This window comes from Canis lupus, chromosome 20, assembly GCF_003254725.2.
Source record: "Canis lupus dingo isolate Sandy chromosome 20, ASM325472v2, whole genome shotgun sequence".
In the NCBI taxonomy this organism is placed as follows: domain Eukaryota; kingdom Metazoa; phylum Chordata; class Mammalia; order Carnivora; family Canidae; genus Canis; species Canis lupus.
The window spans coordinates 17,678,811-17,696,468 of record NC_064262.1 but is presented as its reverse complement, the minus strand read 5'-3'; the positions used below and the strand labels follow the sequence as shown (position 1 = coordinate 17,696,468).

Genomic DNA, 17,658 nt, shown 5'->3' with positions numbered 1-17,658 from the left:
TCCCTCCCTCCCTCCCTCCCTTCCTCTCTTTCTTTCTTTCTTTCTTTCTTTCTTTCTTTCTTTCTTTCTTCTTTCTTCTTTCTTCTTTCTTTCTTCTTTCTTCCTTTCTTTTCTTTCTTTCTTCTTTTAATATTTTTGACCCCTAAAGATATATTCAAGTTAGTACCATCAAGGTCACTGGGTATGCGCAACATGGAATTAGCCTGAATAAAATATTTTGGTTCTATTCACCAAAGATCCCAAGACACCTACTGCATGAGTATTTTTGGTACTTTCAGGTGATGGTACAGCTCTTTGGCTATAGAATCAGGAGTACAGTCGTGTGACCATTAACAAGTTACATCACATCTAAGTCACTTCCTCCTTTTTCAAACTAGAAATAATAATGGTACTTCCCTCATAGGGTTATTGTGAGGAACATGATTTCAGACATGTTTTAGTCCTTGTTAAATAATAGTTTTACTGGAATGGGAAGAGTAAATAGTAACTGTTTTCCCTTCCTAATATACAATCATCAAAAATTTGAAGTTTTCGAAGTTTGCATGGGACACCAATGGAATATCAAATAACAGGATAAGAGCTAGAAAACAATGTGAAGTTTCACATTCCATGCCTTCGATGGATGCAGCAGTATGCAATGAATACTATTTGAAGTAAGTGTATTTAGGAAATTCTAAATTTGGAGCTTATTAATCGTTTTGAGAAAATTTCTTTTTTCTGAGTCAGATTTAGTCTGCAGTGGCATAGGATGTAATCTGTATCTGACAACTTCACCCTAAAATGTGGTGGCTGATCCTCTGTCCTCAGTGACATTATTCTGAGATTCTTCAACTCTGAACAAGAGGCTTAGGAGGAAAGCAGAAAATATTTTACATAGTGATCAGTTCTTTTCTCTCCATCTGGAGCTAGCCTACAGGTTGATTATATTTGAATATTTTTAACATAATATTAAAATGATACACATCGTTTTGACTGGAAGTTTTACTCCTTTGCCAGCTATCATATTTACTCCTTATAGTCTTTTAGTTCCACTATCTTCAGTTACAATGATGAAATGTTTAATACTAAATGTGGAAAATAATCATTATTAACCTATTTCTTCCTACCTTCCACTGCTTTTTTAAAAAATTTTTTTGCATTTTCTTTTCCCTCTATTCTTGCAACAGTTTATTATACCTAAGGTCTTCCTGCCATGTTACATTGCTTGTCTTTAAATCATCTTAGATTTACTCCCAAGAACAAATTTATTTGTTTATCTTATGACATTTGAAATAGCAACTTATTACATTCATCCATTCTGTTTTTAAACAGTTCTTACTAGTGAAGAATTCTTAAACATAGTCTTCATGTTTTGAAGAACTTCAGGATCTTCTCACAAAGGAGACTATCATAGACATAGAAGTTAATTTATTTGACTCATCTAATGTAGATACTCAGATATAGATTACCTGTCTCTTAGAATGACTAAAACCAGATGATGTAAGGATATCACCGTTACCTGGTTTCTTTCCTATTTTTCAAATCTGCTAAATTATTATTGGAATCATATGGTTCTTAAGACAGGCTTCCATCCTCTTGAGTGCTAATCTGTTAAAAAAAAAAAAAAAGAAGAAAGATTGCTGGGGCACCTGGATGGTTCATTCGGTGTAGCACCTGACTCTTAGTATTGGATCAGGCCATGATCTCAGGCTTGTGAGATCGAGACCCTGCATCTAGCTTCTGTGTTGGATGTGGAGCATGCTTGAGGTTCTCTCTCTCTCTCTCTCTCTGTGCTCCTCCCCTTCTCACATGCATATGCTCTGTCTCTCAAATAAATAAATACATCTTTGAGAGAGAGAGAGAGAGAGAGAGAGAGAGAGAGAGAGACTGCTGCCTTCTCATCACTTTAAAAAAGGACCTTGGGGATCCCTGGGTGGCTCAGTGGTTTAGCGCCTGCCTTTGGCCCAGGGAGTGATCCTGGAGTCCCGGGATCAAGTCCCACATCAGGCTCCCTGCGTGGAGCCTGCTTCTCCCTCTGCCTGTCTCTCTCTTTCTCTCTCTCAGTCTCTCATGAATAAATAAATAAAATCTTTAAAAAAATAAAAATAAACAAATGCCTTGGACTTGACTTATGGGTGATATGCCTAGTGATAGGCATTATTGGAATTGCCACATGACATTTAAATATCTACTACAAAAGCTTAATCTTACAGATTATTTTGATTTTTCTCATTGAAGATGTGGGATTTCCAGCAGTTACTCAATAATTCTAGATGGGCTTTAAGTCCAGTGTATATAATAAAGTTATATAACTGTAGTATATTATAATGTGACTATAAAATATATTTATAATATTCTATACTATAATATTTCATTAATACAAATGACATATTATTACATATTCATTCCGTGAATATGTCATTTGTACATTCTAGTACTCTGTTTTTTCATTATGGTCTCATATTCCACATTTAATATGTTGTAAATGTATTTGTAATATTAATGATAATTTTAAGTTGTTTCTTGGTTGGCAAAAATGGTCAACTTGTTTGTTTTATTATGGTGTATTTTATGAGAGTCTGAGTAATCTTTATTCAGACTTTTGGGAGTCAACTTCAAGCTCTGTTAATCTCCCTAAATATCTGTTATCACAGAAATAGACACAAAATTATTGGGATTGAACCACTGATTGAGATAGTCAACAAAAAAGATCAGTATGGTTTGTATTATTTTTCTGCTTAGATTTTTCTTTTAATTTTTCTTTTATTTATTTATGATAGTCACACAGAGAGAGAGAGAGAGAGGCAGAGACACAGGCAGAGGGAGAAGCAGGCTCCATGCACCGGGAGCCCGACGTGGGATTCGATCCCGAGTCTCCAGGATCGCGCCCTGGGCCAAAGGCAGGCGCCAAACTGCTGCGCCACCCAGGGATCCCTCTGCTTAGATTTTATTCTGTATTTCTCCATATCATTTTCTCCATTTTGAATATATGGATTCTTAATAGTAAGAATTGGTAACTGATACATATATCTAAGGTACAAATCAGAACCAGGTAAAAAAGTTTATAATTTTATAAGAATGTGATTAAAGGTGTGCATTTTTTCTCTTGTTTTCTATCTTCTGTCTCATATATTAAACTTCTCTTATAGTGTATTTTGGTTTTTGTTTGTTTGTTTTGAGTTTGCTGTTAATTGAAGATTCTCCTTCTACACCTGAAACACTGTGGCTGGTAACTTAATAACAGAACAGACCAGGTACTGTTTTATGAAATCCCCAAATTCTAAAAGCTGAGATTAACCTTTATCAAAGTGTCCTAGTACTTGGTCAGTAGCCCTCTTTATTTTTCAAAAAAAAAATGTCAGGGCTCTGAAATATTTCTTTCTCTAAGCACCTGTCAAAAGTCAATGGAGAAAAAGAGGTTATAAAAGCAGATGGTTGGATCATATTTGTAATCTTAATGACTTTGATAGTTTGCTGAAAAGTATCTTGCTCTTGTTAAAGATTGACAAGAAAGAGTGCACCAAATGCTAGACATCTGGAAGTCAATATAAAAGGAAGGAAAGACAAATGCTCCTGGTAGGCTCTCTTGCCTTTTTAAGATACTGTTTGTTTCTTGTGGAAAGACTTGTAGTCAATAGGTCACTATTAAATGTGCACTATAGCTTTTATTTTCTCTCATTTGTGAAAAATGAAGTGAGGTCTGATAGTTTACAGGCAGCCTAAATTTCTGGTGAGATAGAATGATAAACTTTGCTGGCAGAAAAAAAGGGAATAAAATAACATTCAAACACCTCAATGATCTCTTCTGTCTTCTGTCCTTAAGTCTTTCTTGTGTTACAGAATCAGATAGTTTTCAGAGAAATAATGCTTGGATTCATAGGTTTATTACGTGATAATGGTAGATGTTGTTATCAGTAGCTACAACCAGAAATGTATGTAATAGTAATGCCTAAGGCTTAAAGAATACTTCATTGCTTTTCAAGCTCTTTTAAAATCACAATAAAATGGATATACCCTGCAAAATTGTAAGGGCTGTGGGGTGCACACTCTCCTGTTTTATAGATAAGAATACAAAAGCTAAGAGAGGTTAAGTGTTTAATCCAAGGTCATCCAGATAGTCAGTGGCTAGCTGGGAACAGAATCTGATTATTTTATTTCTTACTCAGGGTTCTATTTCACTGCACTAACTCTCAGGACACATAAAATGACATCTATGTGGATGAATCCAAAGTGCATAAAAACAAAAATCTTAAGAAATTGTTTTCAAATCTTAACAATCTTTAGCCCATGTGAATATTGGCAAGCCACAATTTCTTTTTTTGTTTAAATTTTTAGAAGGGAATTTTCATCACATTGACCCAATAGAAATCATATTTAAGTTCATAGGACTGTGATTTCATTTATGTTTCCAAAACCATGGTGAGCTTCACACAAAACAATTTTTCCATCTTTTAAGTCTTGCTAATCCACTTTAAGCCAGGCAAGAGTCACACATCATTTTGGCTGCTGTGATCACATACAAACCACCTCTGCTAATCTCTTCAAAGGGGATTTTCCTTTGCACAGGCATACTGCACAGCATGGGACTTACAGGCAGTACCTGCAAAGTTTCCCAGGTTCATTTATAATTCAGCCTTTATCCTAAGACTATAGCACGGAAGATCTCTTCCAAATAATTCCAGGCCCTTTCACTGCTGCCTCTCGTTGTCTCTCCAGCTTTTTAATAACTGATGAAGTCGAGGATGCAGGCATTACAGAAAGGATTAACTGTGATTCACATCGTTTACTTGCAAATGGGAATAGAAAACTACCCTGATATTTGACACATTGAGTTTCCAGGATGTAGCTGAGAGTTTTGGTTGTTGAGTCTTCTTAGCTTAGTAAACCCTACATATATATGTAAAAAATCATAATTCTCTCATGTGTCTCTGAATGCTGATTTCCATTTTAGATCAGGTACTTCAAAATCTTAAGCATGATTTAGATAGTTTTTAGTACATAATGAATGGCATTATAAATAAATTTGAGTGAGCAAAATATAAGCACAATATTTCTTTAACAATTGGACAGAAAGCTAAAACTGAAAGAAGTTTATAAATCCCGACTTGACACACTTCATCTTAAGACAAACAAACCTTTACATAATTTATAAACATTCCAGGGGAAAAAAAGACAAATGTTGAATTGGTGAATTCCAGGATATGAATGTAAAAACTCATTTTGCTATATGATTTGTAATGATATTTTGTTAACTGTGAGATTTAATTATCCATAATTATAGTTCAAAAGATTTACGTTTATAGTCTTGTGTGTTAGAACTTTGGAAAAGTTTGTCATTTAGAATCATCTTTATATTCAGGGTAGTATATCCCACATGACTCACTTCAGATCCGGTGGTAATTCAGTAAAGCATGCCGTAAGGAACATTATGATTGCGCATCCTTTTGTTGTTGTTTGGAAAAATTAATAGGTTTCTAATTTTAATCTGGTCCTTCTGCTGAGAATTGGTACTTGAAATGCTAAAAAATAAGGCAGAAGGTCACTGAACATCCTTTCTAGAGGACCTAAAATTGTATCATTAGAAACTCTTATTTTTCTAAATATGATTATGGGGGAAAAAAAGTCTCAGCAAGAAGGCTGCCTGTGGAGAAATCCCTAAAGCTTTGACAACTTGTGGTGGAAGATGCATGAATTGTTAGGTTATTTTCTTTTTAAGAACGTATCTTAACTATTCTAAGAACTATAACTGGATTAAAAAAAGGATAATGATTTGTGTCTTATCAAAAATATAAATTGCAATGTTTTTTTAAAGACCTCTGTCTATCGATGAATCTGTCTGTCTTTCTGTCTGTCTAGTATCCCTAAGAAGGAGATAAGCAGAATCTTCACCTTGGCAAGATAAATAAATAAATAAATAAATAAATAAATAATAAATAAAAATAAATAAATAAATAAATATCATCTCATATTCTTAAATTCTTAATCCATTTATGACCAGATTTTAAATATAGAATGTGGGATATTAGAAATGTTAATTTTCTGAGACATTCATTTAATAAATAACACAGAAATACCCTAATTTCTTTAAATCAGCGGGTTTCTCCAGAAAGTAGGAGGAGAAATCACAGACTTGCAGTTCAAACCTTAATCACTCCCCTGCTTGTTTCTTTGTGGTCCAGCCTTAGAATAAAAGGCTTGGTACCTTCTGAAGTCCTTTCTAGCTCTGTGATGTTTTTCACTTTCAAATGTGATGTGAGTCTAAAGAAGATAAACATGTCACGCTTTTAACAGGTGCTTTGTGGTAAGTGCCACAGTGATTTTACTTCACTATCAATTCTCCTTGGCTATCCACACTGACCCTCCTCCTTCCAGGAGGCACAAAAGTAATAAAATACATAATAACTTTGCTATTCTTCACTATGCTCTCACTTTAAATTGATACTCCTATCAGCAAATAGCTCATTGGAAAGTGATATTACCTTTTGGAGAAAGGGTAGAACCATGTGATGTCAAAAACTCAGTTATTACTTCCCTTGAGCTGCAAGAATGACTAGTAACTTTAGTTAGTTTCCTATTTTGTGTTTGGATGTGGTATTTATCACTAGTTCCTTTTTGCGAGGGAAAAATCTCTCGGAATAGAACAGCAATTCCTTAGAAAACCAGGTCAGGGATCCCTGGGTGGCGCAGCGGTTTGGCGCCTGCCTTTGGCCCAGGGCGCGATCCTGGAGACCCGGGATCGAGTCCCACGTCGGGCTCCTGGTGCATGGAGCCTGCTTCTCTCTCTGCCTGTGTCTCTGCCTCTCTTTCTCTCTGTGACTTAAATAATAAATAAAATATTAAAAAAAAAAAAAAAAGAAAACCAGGTCAGGTTAGTTTGGTTGAAGGATCAAAGAGAAGAGCCAAATGACAGTGGAGGGGTGGCATAGGATGTACCTCAGTTCTTAGTTCTGTAGCTGGTAATTCTCCAGAGATTGACAACTGATATCTTGATTTTGAGTGCATCTCTCTGGCTATATCCCCACACATCTGTATTCTAAACTTCAAGCCCCATTAGCATGTAGAATACTAGGTAGAGTCCTGATGAAAGTTTATTTGGCACAGTGTTCATCCTGTTATGCACAAGTGCATAGAATTAAAATAATAATTTCTAGTTGATTTCATGCTTCTGTAGCTTAATGGTCTCCAATGCTACTAGTAGATCCATTATACATATTTTTGTACAGAAAAGATGTACTGAAAGAAAATGTCAGCTTTTGAATAAACCTGTGTCCAAATTTACTCCAAAATGAAATTGAAAAGAAAATTGGAACTATGACTTTTAGAAGGATTTACTACTCTCTCCTTTCTGGGTAATTTGATACCACGGTATTCATAATGATCAGTGAAGTACTAAGGGCAATTTTGTGCTCATCTCTACACCAACCTGACATCTCCTGTTTTTACTTTAAGTGCAATGAAATGTAATTAGCCAACAGCTTGGGGCTTGATTAAAATGTCACATTTTATAAATTTATGGTCATCTTCTGTGCCTTCCTGAAAGGGAAAGACTCAGAATTCAACTCAACCTACATGCTGGGTAAAGGTATTCATTCATTAAAGAAAAGGGAAATGAACTCCCTGGTGGTATTCAGGAGTTTCTATGCACTTCCTTATAAAGTACATGCAAATGATGTATAAAAACTAAGCTTGAAAACCTTTATGTGGATTTTGATTGTTGATTTTTTAAAACAAAAGGCTTAGAATGTATTTCCTTAAAGATATATTGATTACTTAAGTCAGTAATAGTATAATAAAGCAAATAAGAACTAATAAGAAACTAACGAGAAAATTAAAACAGGTTTCTGATGACTCTGACTCTCCTACTAAGCTTTGCCAGGAAACTTGGCCGAATCTTCCAAAAATAGATGGAGTGGTATACCTTCCACTCCTTGACCTTTGGCTATACCATGAGACGTTAGCCAATGGAATGTAGGCAAGCGACAGTGCCCGCTTTGAGGCTGGGCCTTAGGAAGACTTGTGCATTTCTAATGGCTCCTCCGCAATCAAACGAAAAGATCTGTCAATCTCAGACTGACCTACAGCTTATTAGAGAGTTACTCAGACGATTTCTCTCTACATCAGCCAAACCACCACTCAACCGACTCACGGTTGTGTGACAAATAATTGCTGATGGTCACGGCTAAGATTCCATGGTTTGGGGTTAGGCAGCAATATAGTTAGCAATATATTTAACTGATACAGAAATGTAGGAAACCAATATGTAGAATGAACTAAATAGTGAACTAAACAATATGCAGGATGATCTAGTAGTGCTTGTCCAATTCATGGATAAGAATTGTGCCATCCAGCACAAACAAGTAAATTACTGATGTTGAGGGATACACGTTTTAATAATTTAGCGGACTTTTCTTAAAGCAATGCATTTGGATCTTAGGGGTGCTGAAAGCAGAAGTTCCCTGTATCAAATATTTTTATAAAGTGAGCACTTTTGAGATATTAGTTGTTAGTCTAATTGATAAATAGGACAACTTATTAAAGTGAGTAGCAAATGACCTCATGATTTCCTTTTATCAGTGCCATGTTATATTTGTCAAGGTTCTCATTTGAAGACAATGGAATCTTTTCCTAGATTCAGCACCAAGGACTCATTACAGGACTTAAACAGATGATAGAATCTTTGGGAAAACTGAAGAAACAAACTTTATTTTGAGCTTCCACAAATGATTCTCAAAACTCGTTATAATATGGGGCCCCTAAGGAGGTTGCTGCCTGAGCCCGGACCAGGAAGGTGCTGTCTTACCAACCCCAGAACCACGCAGCCCAAGTGGTGGGCCACAAAGGTAACACAATTGCCTTTCTCTCCATCTAACTCAGTGCTAAATCAGTCTTCCTTTGGTGCATCTGATGCATTGAGAATAGAGCTAGAAGGAAGTCAGTAAATATTTGTAGAGTCGTAGAGTGACTACAATGTGCCAGTCCTTGCCTTAGGCACTGGAAAGACAAAGGAAACAAAACAGAGACCCTTGTCCCAATGGACCTTCCACTTATGGAGTGGGAAATAAATAAAAATATATAGTGTATTGCTTGGCGGTAAGTACTGCAGGAAAATAAAGGAAGAAAGAGATGAAGAGGTAGTGCTGTCAGTAAAGGCATACAACTTAATTTTTTGTTTGTTTGAAAATGCCTCACATTCAATGTGATAGCTGAGCAGAGTCCCAAAGGAAGCAAAGGAATACACCATGCAGAGACATCTGGGAGAAGAGCATTCCAGAAAGAGGGAACAACAGGTTCAAAAGCCCTGGGGAGTGTGGAAAAGAGAGCTGGGTGTTTAGGAAATGGGAAGAGGCTGGTGTGAAATGAAAAATGCTGAGATTGGAACACAAGGGCCTCAGAGAAAGAATAGAGAATCAGATTGTGTGCGTTCTCACAGGACACAGTAAGGATTTTTGTCTTTTACCGTGAGTGACATGGGAAGTCACTGGAAAGTTTGACCAGATGTGTGATTTGAACTGACATGTTTTCACCATTTAAAAAAAAGAAAAGGTGAAATCCACAGATTATGATTATCCATTTTGAAATGAACAATTCAGTAGGATTTTACCACACTCACAATGCTTCATAACCACTACCTCTATCTGGTTCCAAAACTTTTTATCACCCCATAAGAAAACCCCATGCCTACTGAGCAATCATTCCCTACTGCCCATCCCCCTAGACCTGGCAAATACCAGTCTGCTTTCTGTCTATGGATTTGCTTATTCTGGAAATTTCATGTAACTGGAATTGTACAATATGTGACCCTTTGTGTCTGGCTTTTTTTTTTTTCTTAACACAGTGTTTTTGGAGTTCATCTACATTGTAATATGTATCAGCATGTCATTCCTTTTATGACTCAGTAATATTCCATGGTATGTATATACCACATTTTGTTTAACCACTCATCATTTGAAACATTCATCAGTTGTTTCCACCTTCATCTACCAATATTCGTTTCATTATCTTTTTTTCCAACGCTTTTGAGTATATATCTAGAGGTGGAGTTTCATGGTAATGTGGTAATTCTGTATTAACTCTGAAGAACCATCAAACCTTTTTCAATGCAGCCACATAATTTTATACCCCTACTCTCAATGTATGAAGGGTTTGATTTTTCCATACCGTCACCAACACTTGTTATTTTCTGTCTTTTTGACAATAGCCGCTTCAGTGGATGTGAAGCGGTATCTCATTTTGCTGCATTTTTTTTTTTTTCAAAACGAAATCTCCCTGGCTGTTTTCCTGAAAATAGACTGTATGAAGGCAAGGGCAGAGGCTATATAGTATTTGTAAGAATATATATTCTTTTCAATAAAAACCACTGTGGTAGAATGGAAAATGAATTTGCATTGTCTGTTGATGTATTAATATACAGAATGTAAAAACATGAAGCTATATATTTCCCTACAGGGAAAGTCATGTGTAATGAAAAGTAAAAGTATTAACACCCTTAGAGAATGGTCACAGAATCTTGTGCACTGCATGTTTGAATGAGGTCATGCAGTTCCAGAAGATAAGGGCTATGCTTGGGAATGAATTTACAGCTTTTTATCAGTCATTTTCCCTTTAGTTGTAAGAAACAGAAAAACTAAATGAAAACCAGATTCAGTAATAATGGAATTGTCTCCTGCAACTATTACACCAGGGGAGCAGCACACATAACTCAGAGAAGAGGCTTAAGTGATGTCACCTGGGGACCCAGTCTCTCAATTTCATCTGCATCTAGTTCTCTTCAAGTGTGTCTATCACTGTAGCATTTGCAACATTTATTCTGTCTCAGCTTTAAGCACTTCAGAGAAGAGGGCAACTGTATGGCTCAGTCGGTTAAGCATCTGCCTGTGGCTCAGGTCATGATCCCTGGGGGCCGGGATTGAACCCCATATCGGGCTCCCTGCTCAGCAGGAAATCTGCTTAGCCCTCTCCCCTCTGCCCATGCTCAATCTCTCAAATAAATAATAAATAAAATCTTTTAAAAATAAAATAAAAATTAAATTAAAAAATAATACTTCAGAAAATATGTGGATAGATAGATGATAGATATAGATATCTTCACACACATACTACCTACTTGGCAATCCTAAGTAGTGGCAGATCTCAGATACTATATGTGGTCTTATAAATGCAAGTGTAACAAGTAATGGGTTACAGAGAGAGAGGGTGCTGATTCTGTTTACTGAAATTCAGGCCAAGACAAGGACAAAACAGTGATCAATTGCTGTAGAACAGATAACTTCAGACAGGATGCCCCTGGAATCTCATTTGTTCTTTTTTTCCCCAACAAGTTGAAGGTCAGTAAATTGAATCAACATAATTTTGTTTTTTTTTAATGTGTCAAGATTGTTCCAGCTTTGGGCTCTCCAGTACCAGAGCCAGTGGCCATATGTGGCTATTGAACATTTGCAATATGGCTGGTGCCACATAGAGAAGAGATAATACTTAAGAGATATATTACTGTATATTATTACATGTAATATAGTTTACATTTCACCAGTTGCCTTTTACTTTTTTAATTAAGTTTCCAGAAAAAAAATTATATGTGTTGTTCTTATTGCATTTCTGTTGGACAGCACTTTCTAGATACAGTCTAGAAAAAAGGCAAAGGCTGTGTCCTGTTGGACAGTTAATTCTAATGGATAGAAGGAAACAATTAACAGTAGACCCGCTGAGTGAATTATATGATACAATAGAAGTTGATGACGAGTTCAGGGGTGGGAAAAAAATCAGAGTGAATAAGAGGGATCAGGTGTGATGGGGAGATAGAATGTATTTTTCAAACTGAGTGTGAGGACAGATTGCTTTAAGAAATTGGAACATTTGAACAAAGAATCCTGCAGTATGAAGAAGAGTTTTGTGGGAAGTAGGAATAGTAAGTGCAAAGACCTTAATATGGAAGCTTGCTTGACTTGTTTGAGGAGCAACAAAGGGACCAAGGAGTGGGGCGAGATTAAAGGGAAAATAATAGGGACTCAGGTCAGGGGTGTGCGAGGTAGGACAGGTTATGGCATGTTTGAAGGCTTAGACATTTGAAGACAAACTCAGAATGAAATGGGGATTCACTGGAGAGTTTTGAGAAAGGAATAGCCCAATTTGACTTACATTTTAAATGGATTGCTCTGGCTGGTGTCTTTGGGTGTAAATCAAGAGACCAAATTGCCAGCTCAGCAGAATTCTAGGTGAGAGATGGAAATGGCTCAGACCAAGGGGCTGGCAGTATAGATTCTGAGAAAGGTCAGATTGCCAAGCTATTCAAATCTCCCCCAAAATTATTTTCAAACTTATGATAAACTAGGGAGATTCTAAAGTTATTAGCAGGTTTCTCTGCCAAAACAATATGGACTTATTTCTTGCCCCCGTTGTGTACAGATTTGAGCTCTGTGCCTTTTGTCCCCATGTAGGCTTTGAGTTATTTATATGTTACTTAAATAGGTTCAAGCTTTTCTCTGGAAAACAATTATCCTTAGGAAGTGGGAGCTTTGCATGTTTGATTATCAGATACGCATTTCGTGTTCACCGTCTTTCTGGAGATTCTATTTTCTGTGAAACCTCAGATGGATGGTAATAATAAATGTTTGTTCAGCAGCAGCTGGTCCCAGATTGTTCTCCTGTCGTGAACATATTTTATTTATTCATCTTCATTTTTTAACCTCTTTTGGTAGCCTTTGCTTTTCTCTAGGCATTATATGAGAAATAAAAATATGTAGTGCTTAATGTGTTCACTTTCAAGTTTCTCTCACTGAATTAAGTACAATTGTATTTATACTAAAAGCCTCACGAAACCTGCTGTGCATCACTGCAGATTTAAATAAGAACCTGAAAAATGAAGAAAAGATCTTCAAACATTGCATAATGTTAGGACAAGTGCTCCACTTTTTAAAGTGCCTTTGTAGGGAGGTCTTTAATGTTGACTTTGTACTAAGAATGTTGCTTTCAAAAGAATTTGTCTGGTGTTAGATTTGAAAGAGTTAGGGAAAGAATGGAAGAACCCATCCCCATAAAGTCTACTATAGCATCAATATATTTTTTTGGACTAAGTGAAATGAATAAAAATTTTTTAAATGGACCATAATGTTCTGTTTGTGCTTTTTTTAATGGGTGTCACACTTTATCTGGTGATCGTATTATCCAGATCAGTCTCAGATAATATTTAGTAACCCAAAACTGAATGAATGTTATTTATTCTAACGCCTGTGTGACTTAGGGTTTTTTTTTTTTTTCCCTGACTAGATTGATCTGAGATTCAGTATGAGTAATTCAATTGTTCAGATCCGTTAGGAATTACCACCAAATAAACTAAAAAGTTAAAAAGAGTTGTTCTTGTCTCTGGTAGCTTGCCTTTTGAAGATAAAATCTGAACAGTTGCCAAGGCTATGGTCTTCGGTGGCAAACAGATCTGTATTCTGACCCCAACTCTCTGACTTCTCAACTTTGCAACCTTGATCAGTATATTCAATATTTCTGTGCACCTTGGTGGCTCAGTGGTTGAGCATCTATCTGCTTTCAGCTCAGGGCGTGATTCCTGGGTCCCGGGATCGAGTTTGCATCAGGCTCCCGCAGGGAGCCTGCTTCTCACTCTGTCTCTGCCTCTCTCTGTGTGTCTCTACTGGATAAATAAATAAAATCTTTTTTAAAAAAAAGTATATTCAATATTTCTGAGCCTCTGTTTTTTCAACCCAGAGCCAGAAAAGTTTACCTTAGTGTTGCCATAAACAGAAAGGGAAATACCATTTGTGCATCAGCTTTGGATTGCTGCCTCACAAATTACTGTAAACTTAATGTCTTGACACAACACCCATTTTAGTATCCCTTCACTTCAAGCGTGTGTGATGATTTTGGGTTCACCTGGGTAATCTCGACCACTGTGGCTACTTTCATGCTAACTGCTTACGACCCTTCATTACATCTGTCAAGTACACTTTGCCACTTATTAGCACGGTCTCGGAGGTAACACCAAGGGGCAGAGTCATGGGGGACAAAATTCTGTCTCCCATATTTTGCAAAATACTTAGCATGCATTGTTTGAAACAGAATGCATGCTGATGATTGGTTGTTTACAGCAACAATGAGGACAACACACTTAGGGTGTGGGTGTCTCCACATTCTAAACAAATGTGCGATCCTGAAGTAAATCAAGGCACCTTACCTAGCTACTATGACTGTTTTTAAGATGCTTTGTTATGAAGTTGAATGATACCAGAGTATTGCAGTGACAACTTTATTTACCTAAAGTGCAGAACGGAAATTTGAGAAAAGGTTAACCCTTCTCTGAGGTTTGTGGGAACTGGGAACTGAGCGGATTGATAATAAGATGGTGTTATGCTCACAGGAAAGGGAACCTTTTGAAGGAGCCCTTTTGTTAGAAATCACTGGATAAATGTGACAGGAGGCATTGGGATGGTGACAGCAGCGTTTGCTGGACACAGCAAGGAAAGGTAAGGGAAAGGGCATTCCAAGGAGAGTAGTTGAAGAGAGGAGAAAGGAGGATTATTGAGCTTTACGCAGAGTGAAAAGAAGTAAGGATAACAGCAGTGTGTACATAGAAATCAGATTGATTAACCAGATGTTTATTAGTATTTATACAACAGCACTTGGAAGAAAATTAAACACATAAGAAAGTGAAACTCATCATACAGGAGATGCTATTGATGGCCACTCTTGCTTCTTTATCACTCTCCATCCCCAGGATTTCTCAACTTTGTCACTGTTGACATTTTTGTGGCCGGTTAAAATTTTGTTGCTGGGGCCAGGATTGGGGTGGTTTTGGACGTTGTAGAATGTAGAGCTGAATCCCTAGGCTCACCCACCAGATGCCAGTAGTCCCCTCCCTGTCCTAGTTATGAGGACCAACAGTGTCTCCAGGGGTTGCCAGATTGCTCCTGGTTGAAAGCCATTGAGCTAGATCAGTGGTTCACACACTTGAGTACATCAGAATCACCTGGAGGGCTCGTTAAACCAGATTGCTGGGCCTCAGCCCCAAAGTTTCTGCTTCAGTCTTGGGTACTGCTTGAGAATTTGCATTCCTCGTAAGTTCTCAGGTAATGCTGATGCTACTGGTCCAGTTACCATACTTTGAGAACCAAAATACCAAAAGCTTCCTGCTGCAACCAACTGACACTGTCCCTGAGAGTTTTCTCTGGCACTCTGCCCCCTTGAAGCAGGCAGAAAGTATTAGAGAATCAGTGACCTGGGAGTAGCCAGTTAAGGGTGGCAATTAGGTAGAGGAGTAGATAAGTACCTCATGTCTCTTAACTCTCAGGTATGGCTCCTCACAATCTCCCGGAGGTCTTCCCAGTGGCATACAGCAAAAATCTGTTCACTAACTAATCTCTACTGGCTTCTTCCCTTCTCTGTTTCACTTTTCTCCTCCTCTACTGGCACTTTCTGGTACCACCTTCCAAATAAACTACATTTGCCCAAACCCTTATATCACAGTTGCCTTCTTGGAGAACCTAAATTAAGGCACATATTATAACTATAATTTCTAGGTTTTTGTTTTGTTTTGTTTTGCTAAGGACTGCTAGCTTTTCCTCCTTTCAGCTCAGAGATTCTCAACGGGGAGCAAATTTTCTCCTCTCTGCCACAGGATATTGGCAATACATCTGGAGACATTGTTGGTTGTTACAAAAGGTGGATGATAGGTACCACTGGCATTTAGTGGATAGAGGCCACTATAAGAAAGAATTGTAGGAACAGGACAACTTCTACAAGAAAGAATTATCTGGCTCCAAATATTAGCAGTGCCAAAGCTGAGAAACCAGGTTCTAGCCTAAAGGATCCAAGGAAGGTGCATACCAGAAGTATGCAGTTACTCTCTCTGGAATTACAAGCTTAGGTTCAAGTTCAGAGATAGATACGATTCTGAGACTGTAGCCCTTCATCTACCTGAGAAATAGTAGGCTCATTCATTCCAAAGTACTTTTTCTTATCCTGTGAATTGGAGTATTTTTATTCTGTACGATCTTTGAACGTTTTAAAAAAATCCTTCCCGAAAAGTAAATGTTCAGTTTTCAATAGATACACTTTTATGAAGGATTAAAAATGCAGTTAATATGTTAATACAGTATTTTTGAAAGCCTTGCCTTTTCTATTTTTCTTTCATTCTCCTTCTCCCCCTTAAGGAAAATAGCAGCTGCCTGTTACGTATGTTGAAAGGTATCCCAGGTCAATGTATTATGCAACTGTGCATGTGCATTAGAACATCTTATAAGAGAAGAAGGTGATCGCCAGGTTGTTTCTATAGAAATATCAAATTAATTTTTGGCAGAAGATTGAATTGCCATTGCACAGTTGGAAATTGGTGTATTTGGATAACTGCTTTCAAGTTTTCTCATCTGCTCAAATTGTTGTCATTCAAAGAAGTTTCTGGATACCTGACACATAGGGCATTTTTCTCAGAGTAATCTTTTGAAATGTTGAATGCTAATGAAAATGTTCAATCAATGCAAAAAAAACTAACACTTGATAAATGTGTAGTAAAATATAACAAAAGAAAAAAACAGAATGGCTGTATAGAAACAAGTGTTTCTTTTTTAAATACAAAAATTCAAAGTAAACTAACTTGTGAGCCATTGATTTGAAAAGGAGAGAAAAAATAGAAGTAGGACAAGGAGCTGAATTTAAATATATCCTCTTATAATAGTAATTTTTCAAAAACTTTCAGAAATAAATGGATCACCTCATTTTTTGAAATTGATAGTGTATTATTTTAAAAAATTCAACTTTTATCAGTGTTACAGTAGTCAAGATGAGTAGGTGTGACTTATTTTTAGTCCCATTTATTTCTCTGAAATCTGACATCAGTCATTAAAGTTTTAAAATTCAGATCAGCGTTCATTTTTTTTAATATCACACAACCTGAAATGCAACTATTAAATAATTATAGCTGCAGGTAAATTCTGCTCATAGTAATTATACCAAAAAAGCTATTTAATATCATTGGGTTGCAGATTAAAATAGAAGTCCATTTTATGTCACAGCATTTCATTCACCAAACTTCTTACTTAAAAAAATCTGGTCATAAGACAGTCACCACTTTTAAAACTTTAGATTATTTGTGCTTCCATATGGAAGACAATGATTCATATAACAGCTTTTCTAGAGAATATACAGTGAAATAACATGGTGGGAAGCAAGAGAGAGGAAGCTGGGGGATGGAGAGATGATGAATGAGAGATATGGTTTTGGGCATCTAAATAGGAACAAAGATTTTAGGGAATACAGTTCTGCAAATTCCTTTTAAAATACTAATTTTACTCTATGGAAAATGTTACCTTTTGTATGTTGATATGTAAAGTAAAGTAATTATGTATCCACTATGTGGGGATTATGGATAAACGACAGTATGTCAGGTCCTCTTTTACTAATTGAAGAGAATAAGTGAAAAGTTGAAAATCTGTGTAATTTAAGTGAATAGTTTTGCATGTACATATTGTGTTGTGATTTATCTTTTGTTGTTCCTTACAATAAAAAGGTTTAATATCAAAAAACAAATTTCTGAGACTTTAAGATGGAAGGAGAATTAAAAACTAACATTCCTAGTGAAAAAAAAAAAACCACCCTACATGTTCTATTTGGACATCTCATTTCATTTTTCTGTATTGTTTTATCTGGAATATGATAGATAAGTGTCCCAAGGTATATTAGTGT

General features: G+C 36.5%; 1 long non-coding RNA gene across 1 annotated transcript in view; it reads left to right on the top strand.

Annotated features, from left to right (window-relative positions):
• LOC112662945 (uncharacterized) overlaps positions 1 to 5,790 on the top strand; it is a 35,871-nt gene extending 30,081 nt beyond the window's left edge. Inside the window, exon 5 of the long non-coding RNA XR_003138971.3 lies at positions 2,760 to 5,790. This is a non-coding gene — a long non-coding RNA (uncharacterized LOC112662945). The remainder of the gene's footprint in view (positions 1 to 2,759) is intronic.
• Positions 5,791 to 17,658: the final 11,868 nt, after the last annotated feature.